This window comes from Pinus tabuliformis, chromosome 8 (assembly GCF_031772625.1).
Source record: "Pinus tabuliformis cultivar Carrire ecotype Pingquan chromosome 8, CPIR1, whole genome shotgun sequence".
NCBI lineage: Eukaryota > Viridiplantae > Streptophyta > Pinopsida > Pinales > Pinaceae > Pinus > Pinus tabuliformis.
Genome location: NC_142294.1, coordinates 744,409,755 through 744,419,553, shown reverse-complemented (window position 1 = coordinate 744,419,553; position 9,799 = coordinate 744,409,755).

Sequence of the window (9,799 nt, the reverse complement as noted above, 5' to 3'; positions counted from 1 at the left end):
ATGTCAATATTCAACAACCAACCAGGTATTCTATCAATTAGATATATGCAAAAGGTTTCCTTACAGTCATGCTTATGGATGTCAGTAAGTCATCCTACCTGAGGAGTGCAGGTATCTTGAAATTTGCAAGCTATAAACATCGCAGCGATACCCACTAATTGTAATTCCCACTTCCTAGCAATATAAATAGAAAGGTATCTATCCATAATGTTTACAGTGAGATACAATGTTTCTGGCATTAGTTCACATTTGTGATGCACCTGCAAAATTTAATATTTGGAGGTAAAGCCTAAGAAGTTGCCCACATAAAGTTCTTCTAGATCCAACACTGGCAGCAAACGAAGTTAGGATAGGAACTAATTTGTACCTGTATCAACCAATCAATCAGGGTTGCCCTCATTGTCTCATTGATTTCATCCCGTCTTTTCATATAATCTAGAGGTACACGGCTCATGTTCTAGACATACGGGACTGCCAATGATTACTAAATGAAAATTAAAAATTTACCATCACATTCACACAAATCTCCAATCATTGATAGAGAAACATACCACAATCTTCTGATAGGACTTGTATATGTCTCCAACATATTCCGCAATTGCCAATTGGTTTCTGAGGTCTCCATCATCAATGCTAGGGAGAACCTCTTGAACATCCTGAAATACCCCCATCAAAATTATTAATCATTTTTATCCAAACTACATAATAGATAAACAGAAATCAATCTTACATCTATAAAACCTCTTAGTAATTGGGCGTGGATGTGGGTACCTTTGGCTGATATATATTTGGCTTTGAGCCAGTACATAAAACAAGAAAAGTATCAGAAAAATAATAAACTTAATCAATAAGACAGACCTCACTTCGAGTTGTTAGCACCGCAGTCTGTGACTGTGCTATGGGTTTCATTGCTTTGAGTTGGCTAGATGTTTGTAATCCCCCATCTTGTGCACTTGAGTCTACGCTATCACCAATAGAAACTACATTATCCTTCTTTCTAGCAGTGTCATTCTCAGCCTTCCTTCTGACAATCCGCCTCTGTTTTTTCCCCAGACTGCCTTTGTGTTTGATTTGGCTCCTGCCTTAACAACAATGAGTGAGATTCCATGCTTGGGCTCGCAGAAAATAGAGAACAGAATGAGTCTTGTGAAATGAAAACAAAGAGCAAAAAATTAAACATGCCCAGAAAAACAGAATACTAGGCAGGAAGATCGAAAAAGCAGGTGGCTGAACACAGAGGTTTTGCCTGGTTGCTAGTTCAATTCCCCAGGAGATTGTCCTTTATAAACAGTAGACCCAGTTCTTTACAAAAAAAAAATAATTCAGCTTGCTTAATTGACTCTGATTAAACTTACCTGAGTGCTGGGATTGGCTCCCTTGTTGGCATTGACAACCAAGTTTACTCTAGACCTCCTGAAACAGTAGTCAATCCAATAGTGTAGGACTTGACATTAGAAGCAGAGACCACCAAATAGAAAGAAACAAAAACCCAGCAGTAGATTGATTCAATTTATACATCTAAAGGATAATAAATAACATAAAACAACATACTACATCACCACATCTCTGTTGATATTGCATTTGGGGTTCCGAGCTCCCACCACATTTCCAATGTCTCCTAATGCCTTCCTATTATTGTTGCCTTGCTGTGATTTTTGATTGGGTGCAACCATTGCAAGGCCTGCCATTTTGCGCGCACATGATTTCATGGAAAAACAAACTAAAAAATCAGCTTAAAATGCAATTTTTCTATGGGTCTTCAAAACATGGGCTTCAACCCTTCATATTCTCTACATCTAGGCCCATGCATTTTCATCTTCTAATTTCTTTTTTTCAGCGTACTTCTCCATCCATTCCAACATAAAGTCAGAATTGTATGCAACATACAAATGTAATGCCTCCCACTCTTTCACATCTACAATGAATTTTTTTTTTCGTTCAATGAATTAATAATTATTTAAAGCCATGTAATATAAAACTTAAGATACAAATAACTCCTAACATTTTTTTATACCTTTTATCCTATTTGAAGTCCCTTCTCCCTCTAATTTGTCTCCTTCAAATGATTGAGATTGGTTATAATTCCATAATCGCGGAGCTTCAAGATGCAATTGAGGTAAGTACTCACTCAAATGAACCATGTACCCCTCAACTATGGACTCTTGCCTTTTGCCTCACAAATTGTTTCAAGACCTTCATATATCTCTCCACAAGCCACATTGTTCGAATATGAACAGGACCACACTGTTCAATCTCTTCTACTAGGTGTACAAGGTAGTTCTCTTGAGAATTAAAGAAGCTTGGAGGGAAGCACATTTGAATATCACACATCAAAAGTGAAACGTTCCTCTTCCAATACTTCAAGTCATCCTGATGTATCTCTTTAGATGAGACCCACCTACAAGTATTACAATAAAGACTTGTTATTTCTTGTAAACTAAAAGTAGAAACTCATATAAAGGCATAACCAATGTTGCACTTCAAATGATAAGAGTAATGGAAGATTATGCATGATGGATTGAAAAATACCTCAGATATTTACATAATTTGTAAATAGTCAAAGTGACATTGTGGTCAAAAGTACTTGGTATTGCTGTAGGCAACACATACTGCATGACCATTAACAAATAACCATGTTCAAATATGCATGAACTGATTTCATCACTATACTGACATGTCTATTAACAAATAACCATGTTCAAATATGCATGAACTGATATTATCACTAGGATATACAATTTTATAATTAAGTTTCCAACAAATATAACATGTGAGAACGTTACCTTTATCCAATTGTGCCAATCATGTGTTTTTAGGCCTGAGAACTCTGATCCATCTCTTGTGAATAAGTTTTTTAATGTCACACCAAAGCCAAAAGGAAATCTTATGCTTTTCATAGTAGAAATGATGTTTTCTTTCTCATTTGATGTAAATGTCCATGGAGCATGAACATATGAGTTGTCTTCGTGCAACCACATGTTCGGCATGATATTGGCAACTCCAATGTCCTTTCTTAACTTTATTTGTGCTTCAATGTTATTTCCATTTAGATGTTTCCACAAGCACTCTGCCACATCTTTCCTGATGTGCATAGTATCAAATAGGTGGGCTATTGGCAAGCTCTCATAATATTCTAATTTGTAGAAAATAGAGTCTTTTCATTCCTAGGGGAAAGCTTGTCCCTTCTTTTTTGTCATACATCGCTTTCCACCTAGCAGGGTTCATCTCTATTGGCTTCCTCATTTCCACTTCCCTTCCATTGAACATATGTTTATCACGCACTCGATGGCGATACTCATCATAGACAGTTCTATTGAGATCCCTTGACTGCCTATGCAATAATTTTGGCCCACATGATGGACAGCCATGTTTCCCTTTTGTTTGTAGTCCTAAAATAAGATTGGAACCCATATTTAGTAAATGCTAAAATGAACATAATAATTATAAATGTAATTTATAATATATTACCACAACAAATAGAGAGCCCCGAGGCATCATGAATTGTCCAGATAAGAATCACATGAAATAGGAAGTTTCTATCATTGATAGGTCTTGATACATCAAACATATTTACACCATCCCATAATTCACAAAGCTCATCAATGAGGGGCTCCATGTATACATCCATATCCTTTACCTAATATTTCCCTAAGTGAACAAAGAGTTATTTATTAGGATTAACTGAATTGAAATATTTTTATATAATCTTCAAGAAAACATTGCATTCACATGTTCTAGTACTTGGTATGATAAGAGTTAACATTGCATGTTCCTTTTTCATTGCCATCCAAGGGGGGAGATTGTTGTTTATAATTAACACTGGCCAAACAAAATATGTTGTTCTAAGATCTCCAAAAGGATTTACACCATCCATTGCTAGAGAAATTCTTGCATTCCTTGGTTCATTTCTGAAATGTGGCCATTTTACCTCAATATCTTTCCAACATTTAGCATCCGCAACCATACGCATGACACCATCTTGGCTCCTCCCTTGTGCATGATGATCCATATATTTTGCCAACTCCTTGCATTTGAATATTCTCTCAAACCTTGGCTTTAGTGGAATGTGTCGTAATACTTTATAAGGAACCTTCTTGGATAATTGATCTTGACGATACCTATTTGTGTGACACTTTGGGCATTGTTGTAAATTTGCATTATTTCCATAGTACAATATATGGTCATTTGGACATGCATCATATGTCTTGTACTCCATTCCAATGTCTTTCATTATTGAAGATACTTCTCTATGAGAATGAGGCAACTTATTGTCCTTTGGAAGTATTTTGTTTGCCAAAAGTCTGCATAGGCAACAAATGATTTTTATAAGTATACACAATATTCAAAACTTTTAAGACATCTAGAGAATTAATTTATAGGAATATCAATCCAACCTTAATATATTAGTAAAGCATGTGTTTGTCAGTCCATGTGTAACCTTCAAGTTCAACAACAACATAAGTGTCGCCAATATAGAAGATTCAACATTTGCATAAAGAGGTGTCCTAGCCAAATGAGCTAGGGGTGAATCAACAACTTCTTCAAAAGACGTGTAGAAGTCTTGGATAAATTCATTGACACCAGCCTCATTTATCTGCGAAGTGGCTTCTTCGATAAATGTGTCTTGTCCTTCATCTTGAGAGTCGTTATTATCAATATCATCCATTGGTTCTTCACGAATATTGGGAACTAGAAGCGACTTTTCATAAATAAAAAAATCAAATGAAATGATCAATAATAATGTATTAAATAATGTGCATATTTATTTATTATAAGAATAATAATTTGTTAATTATAATTTACCTCTTCTATATAAACTCCATGTTCCAATCTATGGATACCAACAAGCCTTCGCTTCTTTAGTTTCCTATTTTGGCACATTTTGCAACTGCAATATATCATTTCATTGAAGTATTCATCTGTACCTGGAGTAGGTCTTGTTTCCTGTTCATTTGAATATTCAGATGACGATGTGCTATTTCCCTGAATGCACCATGTTTTTTAAACAATAAGACTACAATTTTTAACTTGGGTATTACTTATTTTTCAAGAGAACATGACCAATGAATAAACCTAGGGAGTGAATCTATGAATATGTAGTTTTTCAATGCATTTTTTGGCTCTTTAATCACTTGATTGTTTGTACTTTTGTTTTTTTGTTGTTTCAAGGTAGTGTTTAGTGCTTCTGTAGGAATTAGATATGAAAAGAATTGAGAACTAGGTTCAAAACCCTGAACAAAACTCTACCAATGTGTTGAGTGAGCATTGAAGATCTGTCCAACACTTTGAGGCAAGCTTATCAGAGTGTTCCAACAAGCATTTAACTAGTCACAAACAAACTTTTGAAGTATCATTTTAAAGTTATTTCTAAAAACGAATCCAACCTCAAATAAATCAACAACATAAATAATACAAATACCTAAAGCAACATAAATACCTGGTCTGCCATTTTGTATAGAATAATGTAATAGAAATCTGCAAAGAAAAGTTTGTTGACACTAGTTAGGATCATTACATAAATAAATGTTGAAATATATGACAAGAAGGAACTTTACCAATTGGATAATCCTTTGAAGACCCCTGAGGTTACAGAGGCATATAATATAGTTGTGGAAAAGAATGAAGTTGAATATGGAGCATGCCAAGAAAGCATTTATATTGTTGATGGCATAACTGATGCAAGTCCAATTAGAGAACAATTGTTTGATATGGACAACAACGAAAAACATGAGTGATTCATTGACCCTGCCAAAATTGAGGGAAACAATGGCCAGAAAGCTGGAGAGACCCAAAATTTCAAAGTTGGATAAAATATACAGATTGTGGTGAGAAAGCAGGAACCTTCCCAATTTGATACTCCGTTGAGGATGAATGAGGTTACGGAGGGATATAATATATCTCCTTGTTTAAGCACCTGATTTGGCCTGGACTCCAGTATTCCATCCAAAAGTTCAAGAACTTAGAAAAAGTTACAATATATCCCTTTGTTTAAGTATGAATGAATCTCTTCTAGAAGACAAGGATGTGTGCAATCAGCAACTTTCCTTGGATAATCCATTGAAGAGGCTTGAACATGCCGAGGGACCATAATACGATACCCTAGCGAAAAATCTTGAGCTTATAGAAATTGATGTGACATCAGAGATTGAATATTTGTCACTGCATGTCCCACTTGGAGACCACATGTGTGTCATGGAGAAGGATGCTATGGTTTTGGATGGGACAGATCATTCTGAAAGTATTCTCCTCACATAAAATCTTGTAGAATCTGGAGAAGTAGCTGAGGGTTATACTATTTTGGATGATATGAATGTTCCTAGTAAAGGGGATTCAAGAAGAACCAAACTTGTAGACATAATACCGACTTTGAGCAATAGATTACAAAATTTGCAATTGGAATTACAAGGACCATTCCCTATATTGTTGATAAAGAAAATTTCCATATTATATGTGATTTTATCATGCTGGTAAAAGCAAGTTGTGTGTGATATGGACCTATTTCATGCTAAATAATTAGAGTCTAGTGCCAAACACATGATCTCATATCCAAGCAAAAGATCATCCCAGTGCATCTCCTAGAATGGTAGATATCAAGTGACTCAATGTGGCCATTTATTGCACAGAAGTTGAATTATATAGCAATGAGCCAATGGGGAGTTCATTTTCATAAAAGGATGACCTCATTTCTCAAAACACACCCAAAGGACCTAGGATTGTTACAATGTTGTATGTTGGGTTAGGGTGCAACACTATCATGTTATAAGACACAATTACATATAAAAGGTTATACTCTATTATTAATTTAAATCGTGATGCTAATTTACAACTAATTATTGAATTTTTTGCATTACAACACTAAAAAGAAAATATAATTGAGTGAAAAAGGTGGAACCAACATCACAAGAAAAACCCAATATGGTATGATGTCCTCTTGAAGAAACCAACCATGTAAAATGTGAGGAATATCAAGAGAGGATGAATGTAGAAAAACCCCTAAATCTTCTAGAAATGGTGAGGATCCTAAAGTAGAAACACTCCTAAATCTTGCAGAAATAGTGAGGATCCTAAAAGAAATACTCTAAAGCTACATGATAGATAATGAAAGGATAATCCAAGAGAGAGAAAGACCATTAGAATTGAATGCATTGTTGCTAGAAAATCTATTTGAAATTTAGAAGCAATTGCAACAAAGACCTAATGATACCAATGATTAATTTCAAAGATAAAGATTCATTGAGAGGTTAAAAAACACATATTATCTACAAATAAAATGAGGAAAATCACCTCCATAAAAATACACCATGCTAAAAGGATAGATACATCTAGTAACAAATCATTATTTGATTTGTCTAAGGTTGGGATAGTCAATTCATATGAGCTTCTTGGAAATGGTTCCAAGAGTGAATTACATAAGAAAAATAAAAATAAGCATTCTTGAACAAAACTTCCTTGAAGGAGAATAGATTCAAATCACAATAATGCAAGAATTTAGGAAATGGTACCAAGATGAGTTTCTTAGCCAAGATAAAACTATAATAGAAAGATATAAGTGTGAAAAAATACTAGATAGCTAATTGCAAAACAAGAAACAAGAGAGAATAAAACCACTAAGAAATTAGCTAGTGAACGAGAGAGACAATTCAAATTTCTAATAAATTCTAATAATATGTTATTGATGAACATGAATGCAATATATAGACTCTGCTAGAGACCAATTAATTCAAATTAGGTTCGGGTTCCATGTTCATGCACTAGTATAATTCAAAAGTACTTTCCCTAGTTGGAAAACACGTTAAATTATACTCACAAACCCAAATATACCCTAAAAATAATCCCAATGCCTACATCTATACCATGAAAATAATCCCAATTCCTACAACTATACCAATGAATACAGCTACGCAAGGAAAATAATACCAATGCCAACATCTTTGCAAGGGAAATACATCAAATTGAAAGGAAAATACCTGTGGAAAATAAACCCTTTGCTGTCTTCCTTGAAACTTCTAGCTCAGCTTCAAGTTCCTTTGGAAAATAACAGTGAAAACGCCAGCATATAAAAACTAAAAAAAATTGGCACCAAAAAGATTTTTGGCCTCTACACCAAAGAAGTTTCAGTGGTTTCAACTATCTTGTTTCCATTTTAAGCTAGCCTATTTCCATTTTAAGATGGCCTAGCCCGTTGTTTCGTGCGATTTCCCACTCAATCGGCGCCCATGTCTCCCACTTTTCCTAAGAATGAGGGTCTTAATATCTATCTCCCACCACCCACGAATAAACGAGTATGTGCTCTGTTGCTGTTGGGCCTCATGCCCTTAATGCCCATCACAAAAACCCTAGTCTCATGGCTCTCAAACATTGGTGTTTGTCTCTCCATTTTCTCGACAAACCCTTTATTGCAATGGGGAAAACGAGGAGGAAGGTTTGGTTAATGACGAGGAGGAAGGTTTGGTTGTAGAAGCAAAGGTGTTGGTTCATTGCAGTGTGAAGGAAGGTTTAGTTGATGAAGATGCGGCACCATTTTCCAGTGGATTCATAATGGAAAGTCATGGCAGGAATCAGGCAGGAAATGGAGTAGTTCTGCTAGGCCTGCCGCTGGATTCCATTCAATCAATTCCTCCCAAAAGCCCAATTTCTCGTGCCGTCTGGAGAATCCCTCTGGAACAAATCGAGGTGATTCTCTAGCCATCTCTTAGCACAACATGAAACAAAGTGACATTGGTGTGGCACTGTCACCATCTTCGTGAATTTGTAAACATTTCTCATTCTTTTTCGTTCCTCTATTCCTTGCAGAAACCCTCTCTGTTCCTTGAAACCCTCTATGTTCCTATATATACTTTTGAATACAAATTAGCAAAACCAAAGTAACTAAGGTATCAAACTGATGTGTCATGATCCTTATATGAAAAAAAAAAAAGAATGGCTCCAATCTCAAACCAAGTCCACAAGCTAAGCATCAAATCTACGTAACATACCAAATCCTGGTCAACCCCACACGTAACCCAGAGCTCTAGTTTATAGCCAAACCACAAAGGGAAGAGCCCACAAGGGGTGCAAGTGTATGCGTGAACTGAAAAGAAACCCTAATTGTCATCCTCCAGCTCTGAAGAAACCAGAAAATCCGAAATACCACTTTCTTCCAAGGAACTCTTCAAACCACCATTCCAAGGTTGGCGATAGAGGAATTCTCCAAAGCTTGAGATTTCAATAGACACGAAAACTCTTGCAAAAATAAAAGTAGCTTTCAAACTGCAGAGCCGCCCAAACCCTAAGCTGCAAATAAGTCATAATCTTGAAAACCGGAAATCTACCGAGATCTTGAAAATCAGAAATCCACCGAGATCATGGGGAGGCCACCTCTTATAGGAGAAAGATTGTGTTCTTAACCAGATGTTTGGCGAGGTTAGGGGCTCGTTTGCCTCGTAACCGCTTTAGAGGCTAGAAAAGAAATCCAAATGCCTTGACTATAGGCTTTCCAAAAGCCAATGCAGATAAGGAAACATCAACATCAAATGCTTTGTCCTACTTATATATGATATTTTCCTAGGGAGCTTACACTTTCATAATAAATTTTATTGCAATACATGTTTTGCTATGCATCATCACTCATTGTTCAGGTTGTGGTGTTGGGGAATTACATAATTCATATTATGCTGACTAAGATTTTCTACGTGGAAATAATCCTTATACCCTCTCTTGGAGTGTTGTGTTTATTACATTGGCGAAAACATTGGTTGCATTAGTGGCAAATATTCACTTATGAAGGCAAATCTAGTTACGCCGTAAGGCATTTCCCTCT